Raw genomic sequence first — 13,708 nt, 5'->3', positions numbered from 1 at the left:
AGCATCGGTTTATATGAGGGCTATACGTAAAAGTGAACCGATATGGCCCATTTACAATACCATTTCAAGTCGATAGCTTGTTTCGTTCGGAAGTTAGCTTGATTTCAACAGACGGACGGACATGCTCAGATCGACTCAGAATTTCACCACGACCCAGAATATATCTACTTTATGGGGTCTTGGAGCAATATTTCGATGTGTTACAAACGAAATGACAAAGTTAATATACCCCCCATCCTATGGTGGAGGGTATAAAAAAACTATAAAGTGAAAATAGATCACGAAAACGACAAGCTGAAAATTATTTCTTTTCCTTTTCATATCTTTGATGAAAATCCACCAATCCCAATCTCTAATTCTGCCACAGACTGAGTTTCCATACCTCTAAGCCCTATTGGATATTTATTTTAATAAGCGTTTCCTTACAGTTCATTATCGTAATAGCAACAAATCGTTTCTTGTAAAACTCAATTAATTTCTGTTGCAAATTAAATCCAACCATCAAAACCAAATGCTTGGCTCAATGCAGCTCAGCGTGTTAGCGGTAGTTTTCAAATATCACCAAAGAATTAATATCGTCCATTGGGATTGAGTTAAATTTCGAGGATAACCTCGCCGCAACCGCTAAGCCAAAAGCAAATCATATCAACACAGATGAATGCACACTGCTTTTGTTGGTTCCATTCATTTATCGTAGAGATTTTATACCAAACAGAATTTACACCGCACAAACCATAACCCAGAAACAATTCCACAATTATAGCGTGCAATGGAATGGATTGAAAAGTTATTAGAGAAATGCAATTTGCCACACAATAGATATGAAGCTGAACTAGTTTTTTTTTTCTTTTGTTTTCTATTTCTTTTATGCCAATATGTCTTTATTTTAGCGTACTTATAATTATAATGTAGACCACTATGTGTTAAAGATAATCCAGAACGAATATGATCCCAAGGATGTTTCAAAAGCAAAATGTTACAAACATAAAATGCTCGCCAAAATAAGATAGATAATTTCCGAAAAATAACATGATTGTGACCAGGGCTGTGGAGTCGAGTCAATTTTGCTCGACTCCGACTCCAGCATTTTTCATCAGCCTCGACTCCGACTCCGGGTAATATAACTAAATCGGATTTTAATAACTTTCATTTGTAATTATAAGGTGTTCCCTCCACAAAAAATTTACCAATATAAATTATCTTATTTCTAGCTCTAAATTTCACATTTGATGCCATTTGCATACCACACATTTCTCAAATGTTAAATATTCTCTCTGTGCAAATTATCAAGTAAATCAGAGAGAAATCTTGACCTGAGTCTATAGGCTGGCAAAATTTATATACATCTGAAGCGATTTTGACCACATGTTGTTGATTCTGCTAGCTGTACACAATCGGAGTAAAACTTTGGTCTATATCTAAATCTCTAACGATTTCTTCCAAATTCAATAGGGGTTTATTTTGATTTAAAAAATGTGTTTACAGAAAGAAGCATGGTTGCCACAGTTGGTAGAATTCTACCACAAATAGTACATTGTTAGAATTCTTAAATATTATTTTCCAACTAAGAGGTACTTTAATTTTCTTGAGAATAAAATTTTGACAAAATTTTGCTATAGAAATAAAATTTTGCAAAAATTTTTTATAGGAATAAAATTTTGCCAAAATTTTCAGTACACTGCAAAAATATTTACGTTATATTAAAGATTACGCAACCTCAATTTTAGGATGCGCAATTTACACACTATTAAGGACAAATTTCTTTAAAATAATGAAATTTTAATTAAAAGAAAGTTTATAATCTTTGCTTCAAAATTTTTTTTTCATCAAATTTAGGACAGACATTTTGAAAATTTGTGTCCCTTCGTTAAAGTTGCATGTCTTTAAACTAAGGCAAATTTTCCTTAAAGTTAGGAAACACATTTTTGATTTTAAGAAATCGTGCTTAAATTAACTGAAATATTGAATCTTTAGATTTAAGATAAAAACGAAAATATAGGCTATGACTTATTTTGAGGATTTAGCAAGATGCTAAATCCTCAAAATAAGTCTTAGGTTTAATTTTTTTTTTTGAAATTATGAAAATATTTTTTACTTCGAAATATCCGCCATTATTTGGATTTTAAACTGGCAATTATTATATATGCTATACACGTAATAGCATTATTAGAATACCGGAAAATAGAATGAAGGTTCGATAAATGAGATCTGTATCCTGATTTTAATTTTATAGATACTAGATTTAAAGACAGATAGGTCGTAAAAAAATTTCCTTATTTTGAAGAGACCGCATTATTTGCGTGTATAGCATATATAATAATTGTCAGTTTAAAATCCAAATAATGGCGGATACTTCGAAGTAAAAAATATTTTCATAATTTCAAAAAAAAAAAAACTTTAAACCTAAGTCTTAGCCTATATTTTCGTTTTTATATTAAATCTAAAGATTCAATATTTCAGTTAATTCTTCAGTTAATTCATAAAGGAAAGTCAGTTAATTCTTAAAGGAAAGTCAAAATCTTTGGATTCAAGTAAACTTTCTTTTTGAGTGTAGGAATAAAATTTAAAATTTGTAGGTTTCTATAGAACTAAAATTTCTATTTATTTCTTTAGAATAAAATTTTGGCATTTTCTATAGTAATAAAATGTTGAAAAGATTTGCTATAGACATAAAATGTTGAAAAAATTTTCTATAGAAATAAAATTTTAGCAAAATTTTCTATAGAAAAAAAATGAAAAAATTTTCTATAGAAATAAAATTTTGACAAATTTTCTACAGACATAAAATTGTTCCAATAAGTGTCTATAGAAATAAAATTTTGCCAAAATTTTCTATAAGAATAAAATTTAAAATTTTTAGTTTTCTATAGAACTAAAATTTTGACAAAATTTTCCATAGAAATACAATTTCCCAATAATTTTCTAGAGAAATAAAATTTTGCCAAAATTTTCTATAAGAAAAAAATTTTAAATTTTTAGGTTTCTATAGAACTAAAATTTCTATTTATAAATAAAATTTTGCCAAAATGTTCTATAAGAATAAAATTTAAAGTTTTTAGGTTTCTATAGAACTAAAATTTTGACAAATTTTTCTATAGAAATACAATTTTCCAAAAATTTTCTATAGAAATAACATTTTCTATAGAAATAAAATTTTTCCAAAATTTTCTATAAGAATAAAATTTAAAATTTTTGGATTTCTATAGAACTAAAATTTCTATTTATATCTTTAGAATAAAATTTTGTCATTTTCTATAGTAATAAAATGTTGAAAAAATATTCTATAGAAATAAAATGTTGACAAAATTTTCTATAGAAATAAATTTTTGGCAAAATTTTTTATAGAAAAAATGACAAAATTTTCTATAGAAATAAAATTTTGACAAACTTTCTACAGAAATTAAATTGTTCCAATAAGTGTCTATAGAAATAAAATTTTGCCAACATTTTCTATAAGAATAAAATTTAAAATTTTTAGGGTTCTATGAACTAAAATTTAGACAAAATTTTCTATAGAAATACAATTTTCCAATAATTTTCTATAGAAATAAAATTTTCTATAGAAATAAAATTTTGCCAAAATTTTCTATAAGAAAAAAATTTAAAATTTTTAGGTTTCTATAGAACTAAAATTTCTATTTATAAATAAAATTTTGCCAAAATTTCCAATAAGAATAAAATTTAAAATTTTTGGATTTCTATAGAACTAAAATTTCTATTTATATCTTTAGAATAAAATTTTGTCATTTTCTATTGTAATAAAATGTTGAAAAAATATTCTATAGAAATAAAATGTTGACAAAATTTTCTATAGAAATAAATTTTTGGCAAAATTTTTTATAGAAAAAATGACAAAATTTTGCCAAAATTTTCTATAAGAATAAAATTTTAAATTTTTAGGTTTCTATAGAACTAAAATTTCTATTTATTTCTTAGAATAAAATTTTGACATTTTCTATAGTAATAAAATGTTGAAAAAATATTCTATAGAAATAAAATGTTGACAAAATTTTCTATAGAAATAAATTTTTGGCAAAATTTTTTATAGAAAAAATGACAAAATTTTCTATAGAAATAAAATTTTGACAAACTTTCTACAGAAATAAAATTGTTCCAATAAGTGTCTATAGAAATAAAATTTTGCCAAAATTTTCTATAAGAATAAAATTTAATATTTTTAGGGTTCTATGAACTAAAATTTTGACAAAATTTTCTATAGAAATACAATTTTCCAATAATTTTCTATAGAAATAAAATTTTCTATAGAAATAAAATTTTCTATAGAAATAAAATTTTGCCAAAATTTTCTATAAGAAAAAAATTTAAAATTTTTAGGTTTCTATATAATTAAAATTTCTATTTATTTATATTTCTGTCTATAGAAATAAAATTTTGCCAAAATTTTCTATAAGAATAAAATTTAAAATTTTGCCAAAATTTTCTATAAGAATAAAATTTAAAATTTTTAGGTTTCTATAGAACTAAAATTTTAACAAAATTTTCTATGGAAATAAAATATTGACAAAATTTACTATAGAAAAAAATTGACAAAATTTTCTATAGAGATAATATTTTGACAAAACTTTTCTACAGAAATAACATTTTCCAACAATTTTCAATAGAAATAAAATTTTGCCAAAATTTTCTATAGAAATAAAATTTAAAATTTTTGGGTTTCTATAGAACTAAAACTTTGACAAAATTTTCTATAGAAATAAAATGTTGACAAAATTTTCAATAGAAAAAAAAGATTGTCAAAACATTTCTTCAGAAATAAAATTTTTCAAAAATTTTCTATAGAAATAAAATTTTGCCAAAATTTTCTATAGAAATAAAATTTTTCCAAAATTTTTAGGTTTCTATAGAACTAAAATTTTGACAAAATTTTCTATGGAAATAAAACTTTAGCAAAATTTTCTATGGAACAAGAATTGTGACAAAATTTTCTATATATTCAATATATTTTTAATATTCGTCTTGGTCCATTTCGTTCGATTGTAAGAAGTTCTCACTTTTTATAGAAGTAGTAACTTTCACTTATTGGTGCAAGCTAAATCATTAAAACAAAATTCGACGCAGTTACAATTTAAGGGATATTTTTGCACCCAAAGTGTGGCACAGCCGACAAAATTTTTGAAACATTTTCTATATATTCAATATATTTTTAATTTTCGTCTTTTCATTAATTTCATTCCCGGGAAAGCGGGAGCGAAAAAATAGCAAATTCCTGGGAAGATCCCGTTCCCGGGAAAAAACCCTAATCCCAATGAATTAGAATTTCTTAAATATATATTTAGTTACAAAAATTTGTTGTGTTGTGTTTTAAAATTTTGGTTGGGCTGGAGTCGAAGTCAAGCAAAATTTTTACGACTCCGACTCCACAGCCCGGGTTGTAACAAATATCTTATATTTTCCCCATCCAAAAATATTTTTTTTCTTCGAAAATAGTTTAGGTGATTATATTCTCTTTCTGGATAAATTAAAATATGCCTCTTAAAATAATAATTTACAATTTTCACACTAAAAATAAATTATCGCAAGCATGCACCCACAAAAACAAAAAAATATTGTTATCCAAAAATTTTACCATCCCCTAATAATAAGTTCAAGTTCAATGCTATCTAAAGCATACGAGAGAGAAGTTCACCAATGTGGTATCACAATGGACTGAATGATCTAAGTGAGCCTGATACATCGGGCTGCCACCTAACCTTTCTCTACTTTCCGTTTTTCTAAAAATTTTAAAGTCTACTTTACCAATTCGACTATTTATACATTCAAAAAAAATTTTACTTGGATCCAAAGATTTTAACTGACACTTCCAGTCAATTTTGAGGAACATATTTTATTTCATCTCATACCACATCATAATCCTCCGAATTTCCACACATGTTCATCTCACAAAAAAACAGAAAAGAAAAACTCACAAGGTTCTTTACGAACCCACATCCCCAAAAAGTAATATCCCTTAGCAATCGATTCACCCGTGCAATACAAACAGCACTCTGCACTTCAAGGCATTTTTACAATGCGAAACGGTTATGCAGTTCTCGTTTTATATGCTTCTACGCAAAATAAAAAAAAAGAAACCACGGTATAGAGTTCATAAAAGAAGTTTGATGCAATTGTGTTGGTTCTGTAGTGAGATATAATCCTTTTGCCTGGTATGTATGAGTTCGATGTAGCCATAAGCTGAGGTGGGTCTTGCGGATGAGTATAATGGAAGCGGTGAAGCAAATTAAACGAATTATTTTTGTAATCATAACAATTTCCGTTGCAAGCAATTACCAGAGATTTTACTCCGTTTACACCTGCCCAAGAATAGCAATAATAACAATAATGATAATAATCGTCGAAATACCACCAGGAGCTACCAATGCCAGTTACACTCACAGCTGTATAAATATAAATACACATACACTTAAATACGTGTGTATGTTCATACATGAGTAGAAGAATACACATACGATTGAAAAACGTTGCCTATAACAACTAAAGAACTTTGGAAACATTATGGACCATAGGTGATTTAGGGTATAAGAGTGTTCTGTTATCAAATTCAATAGAAATCAAAATTGGAAATACATAAATACTGACTGGTTGCTGAAAAGATTTCGATTGGTAAAAAATGAGGCAAGACATTTTTTCATACTTCTCCCCCATAAATTGAAAATTTTTGTTCGATTAGAAAATCCAGTGCATTTTACCCAAAATGTACACATTCGACTGATGAGGTGTAACCCATCAACAACGCGACGGGATATAACTCGAAAAGAAATGAGAGATTAATATATTAAACAAAAACAAGTATATAACGCCGTAAGTTCGGCCAGGCCGAATATATGTACTCTCCACCATAGATTGCATATAAACTTTTACTAAAGACTGTCATCCACTTGGGTTACGATAACACTTGCCAATGTCAAGGTATCTTAACACCGTCTTCTCAATTGTAATTTTGTCCATATGGGGTATATATTAAACAAAAGCCGATTAAATACGTAAATAATTCAGTTTGACATAATAAAACACAGAAATAAAATTTTGACAAAATTTTCTATAGAAATAAAATATTGGAAAAATTCTATAGAAATAAAATTTTGACAACATTTTCTATAGAAATAAAATTTTGACAAAATTTTCTATAGAAATAAAATTTTGACAAAATTTTCTATAGAAATAAAATCTTGACAAAATTTTTTATAGAAATAAAATTTTGACAAAATTTTCTATAGAAATAAAATCTTGACAAAATGTTGTATAGTAATAAAATTTTGACAAAATTTTCTATAGTAATAAAAAATTTGACAAAATTTTCTATAGTAATAAAATTTTGACAAAAATTTTCTATAGTAACAAAATTTTGGCAAAATTTTCTATAGTAATAAAATTTTGACAACATTTTCTATAGTAATAAAATTTTGACAAAATTTTCTATAGAAATAAAATTTTGACAAAATTTTCTATAGTAATAAAAGTTTGACAAAATTTTCTATAACAATAAAATCTTGACAAAATGTTGTATAGTAATAAAATTTTGACAAACTTTTCTATAGTAATAAAAAATTTGACAAAATTTTCTATAGTAATAAAATTTTGACAAAAATTTTCTATAGTAACAAAATTTTGGCAAAATTTTCTATAGAAATAAAATATTGACAAACTTTTCTATAGTAATAAAATTTTGACAACATTTTTTATAGAAATAAAATGTAGAAAAAATTGTCTATACCAATAAAATCTTGACAAAATGTTGTATAGCAATAAAATTTTGACAAAATGTTGTATAGTAATAAAATTTTGAGAAAATTTTCTATAGTGATAAAATGTTGACAAAATTTTTTATAGAAATAAAATGTTGACAAAATTTTCTATAGTAATAAAATTTTGACAAAATTTTCTATAGTAATAAAATTTTGACAAAAATTTTTATAGAAATAAAATGTTGACAAAATTTTCGATAGTAATAAAATTTTGACAAAATTTTCTATAGCAGTAAAATCTTGACAAAATGTTGTATAGTAATAAATTTTTACAAAATTGTCTATAGTAATAAAATTTTGACAAAACTGTCTATAGTAATAAAATTTTGACAAAATTTTCTATAGTAATAAAATTTTGACAAAATTTTCTATTGTAATAAAATATTGACAAAATTTTCTATACAAATAAAATTTTGACAAAATGTTGTATAGTAATAAAATTTTGACAAAATTTTCTATAGCAATAAAATTTTGACAAAATTTTCTATAGTGATAAAATGTTGAAAAAATTTTTTATAGAAATACAATGTTGACAAAATTTTCTATAGTAATAAAATTTTGACAAAATTTTCTATAGCAGTAAAATCTTGACAAAATGTCGTATAGTAATGAAATTTTTACAAAATTGTCTATAGTAATAAAATTTTGACAAAATTGTCTATAGTAATAAAATTTTGACAAAATTTTCTATTGTAATAAAATATTGACAAAATTTTCTATACAAATAAAATTTTGATTTTTCTGTAGTAATAAAATTGTGACAAAACTTTCTATAGTATATTTGTGGTAGATTATTTTTGGGGATCGGCTATATATAACTATAGACCGACATGGACCAATTTTTGCATGGTTGTTAGAGACCATTTACTAACACCATGTGTGAGGTTCACAAATACAATGAATCTTCGGCGTATGTACATTTTAAATAATTAGAAGTAATTTCTACCTATGGGTTAATACCATGCATTTTTCACTTTGATTCTTAACTTTTTACAAGAGAAGTAGGCCTTGGTATTTGAATTGCTTCTAAACTTTTTCCATTTGATTTCAAATTTTCAACAAGAAGGAGAAAAAAATCTCAGAAAGAGATTTGTTCGCCGCGAATTGAAGTATTTTCAAAGAAATTTTATATAAAAACAAGTTCAGAATTAATCCTTTAAGCTGCCTTGGTAAGTTTGAGAATATCTTACAAGTTTGGTTAGAATTTACTGACGCTTTTCATTACTAGTTTTGACAGAGCTGCAGATATTCCAATTTACCAAGATAAAGCTGTGGGATGCATATCCCACAGCAACACAATTTAAAAATCTAATAGAAAAAGATTTGTTTTGTATGGCGGTTTTGAAAACAGATGTTCATTTCTTATTTTATTTAAATCGTTGAAGGCCAAATGAATAAAATGAAGTTAATTACAATTTACCCTAAAATGCATTGGATTGAATTGATCACAAAAATAAGCAAATTATAAAGAATATGGTACCGTTATGCCAAAGAATTTTCCCCGCTTCTGTCAAAGGATTTTAACAAAAATCAAACAAAAATATTTAACGTCATCATTGCCAGGAATCTACTAATTTTAAAGATCCAGTTAATTTGCATATGTCTCCGATACAATTACTATTATATTCCTATACCAAGACACATCTTACAATTTCCATAATTACTACATCCATTTATTTTGAACTGCAGTCTACAAGCGCTTGTCGACGGAGCATAAGATAAATTGTGAGTATTATTTTTCTTGTTTTTGCGTATGAGTGATTTTTATTGCTATTAAGAATACGCCTTGATTACACATTACCTATTATTTGTTTGTTTATTTTTTTTATATTTCGCGTTCATTTTAAATTTACATTATTTTATACTTATGATTCCTATTAGTTTTATTAAATGTTAAATATAATGTTTTAAATATAAATAAACTCCATGAAATTGAAAAGATGACATATTAAAGTTGAGCAAATGGGCTGACTAACATGTAGAGTCAGTATGGTAGGGAGGGTTGACTCAAGAGAGGATAACTAACATCTTTTCATCTTCTCAACTCTACGTAATGGTACTTCTAATTTCGTTATAAATACCTGTCAATGATTGGGAAATTAATAACTATTGCTATCTAAGATATTATTTTTTTTGTTAATGGACCGAGATTTACCTTTTGTGGCAAGAACACACTCCCAGCCCTGAGCACAGCCGGAATTAAAAGATAGCAGCGCCGCAAAAGATAGAATCTGATATGAGCTGGTCGTTACATAAAAATAAATGGCGCCCAACGTGGGGCCATCGCGTAGAACTTGATTGGACTTGTTGTCATGAAATAACATTTGATAATTAATAATTAAATTTTGCGATGTATCCCTACAACTTTTAATAACATGTACGGCTTTGACAGGTATATTTTTGTAATATCAAAATTGTCTGTTTGTATCTTATTGTCTGCGATTTTCAATCTTTTTGGTAGAGGAATGAAACGAGAAGTAAGACTAAACGGACCAGTGTAATTTCGAGAATGAATTCTTGTTTGAGATATCTTTGTTTTAAAAATTGGTTTTGGAACATTTACTCACAAGATACATTCTTATTATTTTGGAGATTTGTTTCAAATTTCAAAGTATGATGTTGAGCTTGTTTAGTTGAGATTTGGAACTATGAATGAATACTCATTTCCAACTTCTAAACATCTTTATCGCATACGAATATTTTTCTTTAACTCAAAATAGAAATTGAAGTATATATTACTAGAGCAAATGCGGAATATGTCATTTTTCAAGAGTTGTGGAGTATAGTTAATTATTGATTGATTTTTCTATTATAACGAGGTAATTATTTGAAAAAAATGCCTTTGACAAGAAGTAGAGAGAACTTAAATGAAATTGGCGCAACTGCACCATCAAATGTTAGTTTTACTGTCGACATCGGTGAACACCAGAATACTACACCTAATGCGTCTAGAAGGGTAACCCGGTCTCAAACTAATAGAATAGCAAGTGAAAATGAGGAAATACGGCCTTCTTCCAATGAAAATATAATACGTGATATGATAAGTGAATCCGTAGGTAATTTGCGAGAGGAATTGTCTTCAACTCTGACTAATGAGCTAAGAGACTTAATAAGGAATTTAAATATAGGAGGATATGCTAGTCAGTCTGGAACAAGTAACAGGCAGAGAGGGGATCCAAATAATAGAGGGGATGGGGATCCATCAGGTGTCGTTTGGAATGACTATAGAGAAAGGTCCGATCGTGGTCATGGAACAGCTGACACGGAGAAGGTTTTGAATATACTAAGAAATTGGAGAATCAAATTCACCGGATATTCGAGCGCGATGTCGGTAGAAGAATTCATTTATCGAGTAAATATTTTGACTATTAACCATTTACAATCCAATTTTGAATTATTGTGTAGACATGCCAGTAGCCTATTTGAGGGTAAAGCCTTAGAGTGGTACTGGAGGTTCCATCGTCAACATTATGATATCACCTGGGAAAGTTTAGCTGCTGCTTTAAAGGCCCAATATAAAGAAAATTACAACGACTTCGATATTTTAGATGACATTCGTAAGAGAAAACAGAAATCTGCTGAAAATATCGATGAATATTTAGAAATTATCTCATCTATGACAGACAGATTAATGAATCCGATTAGCGACGCAGAACTTTGTGAGACAATAATGAGAAATCTTAAACCAGAAGTACGCCTGGAACTTTTACATATAGATATCTCGTCCATTGCGGATTTAAGAAAAGAAGTGCGAAAGCATGAGAGATTTATTAAGGAGTTCGGTTATAAGGAAAATAGACCGTTGAAAGTCAGGGTAGCAGAATTGTCAGAAGAGGAGCGCCAAATTGAATGTGCAGAGAATAATTCCAATGAGATATGCGCAGTAAGAGTTTTGAAGTGTTGGAATTGTGAACAGCTTGGACACGCGTATATGGATTGTCTAGGACCTAGACGTATATTTTGTTATGGGTGTGGATTACTAGATACCTATAAACCACACTGTCCTACATGTACGAAGAAAAAGACGGGAAACGGGAAGATGGATGTCTCCCGCCAATAGTGGAGACATCCGAAATTATCGAAAACAAAAATGCTATTGCCAACAATGATAGTTTAGAAAGAGATGAAGGGTATACATGGAATCCTATACATTTGCGATTGACAAATTATTACAAATTACAATCACGATATAAAACGTCGGCCAGGAAAAGGAGATCGATTGTAAGGTTAAAAGAATATTACAAACGTCAGAGAATGTACAAGAATTGCACAATTTCGTCTATTGTCAATAAGGATATGGACAATAGACCATATATTATCATAAATATTGCTCAGAAACAGCATTTTGCTTTACTCGACAGTGGAGCTAGTAGAAGCGTAATAGGCGGAGATTTGGCTAAAGAAATGCAATGTTCACCTAGTTTTAAACGATGTAGAGGACTTGTAAGCACGGCTGATGGAAAGAAACAGGGTGTTTCAGGATCAATTGAGCTACAAATTTCTTCACACGGTCAGCTTCGGAATTTCGAGTTTCTGATAGTACCCAACATATGCCAGAATATTATTTGTGGCTATGATTTCTGGGAATGTTTTGGGTTAAAAATTTTACTACCTACTGTGGACGAACTAAGTTGTGACAGAACCGAATCAGAATTGTTAGATCTTACTCCAGAACAGAAGCATCGATTAGATTCAGTTATAGCTACGTTTCCAAATTCAGCGTTAGAGGGTTTAGGTTGCACCACTTTATTTGAGCATACTATTGACACTGGCGAAGCTAAACCTATTAAGCAACGATATTATCCAATATCCCCTGCCGTCGAAAAACAGCTTTGTGGTGAATTGGATAGAATGCTTGCTCTAGGTGTAATAGAAGAGGCTCCACCAAACACTTCATGGTCTTCCCCTGTCGTGGTGGTGATTAAACCGGGGAAGGTACGAATGTGTTTAGATAGTAGAAAATTAAATGCAATAACTATCAAAGATGCCTACCCTATGCCTAATATTGAGGGACTATTATCACGATTACCGCCAGTATACTGTATTTCTAAAATTGATTTGAAGGACGCTTTTTGGCAGCTCAGGTTGGATGAGAAATCAAAACAAAAGACTGCCTTTACTATACCCAATAGACCACTATACCAATTTACTCGTATGCCATTTGGGCTTTGTAATGCCCCACAATCATTATGTAGACTTATGGATATAGTAATACCGTACAACCTCAAGAGCTATGTATTCGTTTATCTAGACGATTTATTGGTAGTTTCCAAATCGTTTGATGAACATTTGACCCACCTCATGGAAGTATCGACATGTCTTCGTAAAGCTGGCTTAACTATAAATGTAAGTAAGAGCAGTTTCGGTTTGAGACAGGTCAAGTATTTAGGATATATAGTCGGTAATGGCACCCTGCAAGTAGATGATGAAAAGGTCAAATGTATTAGGGAATTTCCAACTCCAAGGTCTATTCGGCAAGCTCGCCGTTTTCTTGGAATGACCGGATGGTACCGAAGATTTATACATGATTATTCTGCTATATCTCTTCCACTGACCGAGCTACTATCGAAAAAGAAGGTTTTTACATGGACTGACCCAGCTCAGGAGGCATTTGATATATTGAAAGAAAAATTGACTACGGCCCCGCTATTGATACATCCAAATTATGAGAAACAATTTATAGTGCAGTGCGATGCTAGTACAAGCGGTATAGGTGCGGTCTTAGCCCAAGAAGATGAGAATGGCATAGAAAGACCAATTGCCTATATGTCGCGTAAATTAACCAAGCCTCAACGAAATTATTCTATAACGGAATTGGAATGTCTTGCTGTTTTGATGGCAATAAAGAAATTCAGAGCTTACATTGAAGGTCAAGATTTTAAGATTGTGACCGATCATGCGAGTCTCAAATGGCTCATGAGCCAGAAAGATTTATCGGGAAGATT

Source organism: Haematobia irritans, chromosome 5 (genome assembly GCF_050003625.1).
Source record: "Haematobia irritans isolate KBUSLIRL chromosome 5, ASM5000362v1, whole genome shotgun sequence".
Classification (NCBI taxonomy): domain Eukaryota; kingdom Metazoa; phylum Arthropoda; class Insecta; order Diptera; family Muscidae; genus Haematobia; species Haematobia irritans.
The sequence above is the reverse complement of the archived record's forward strand: the minus strand, read 5'-3'. Positions refer to the sequence as shown.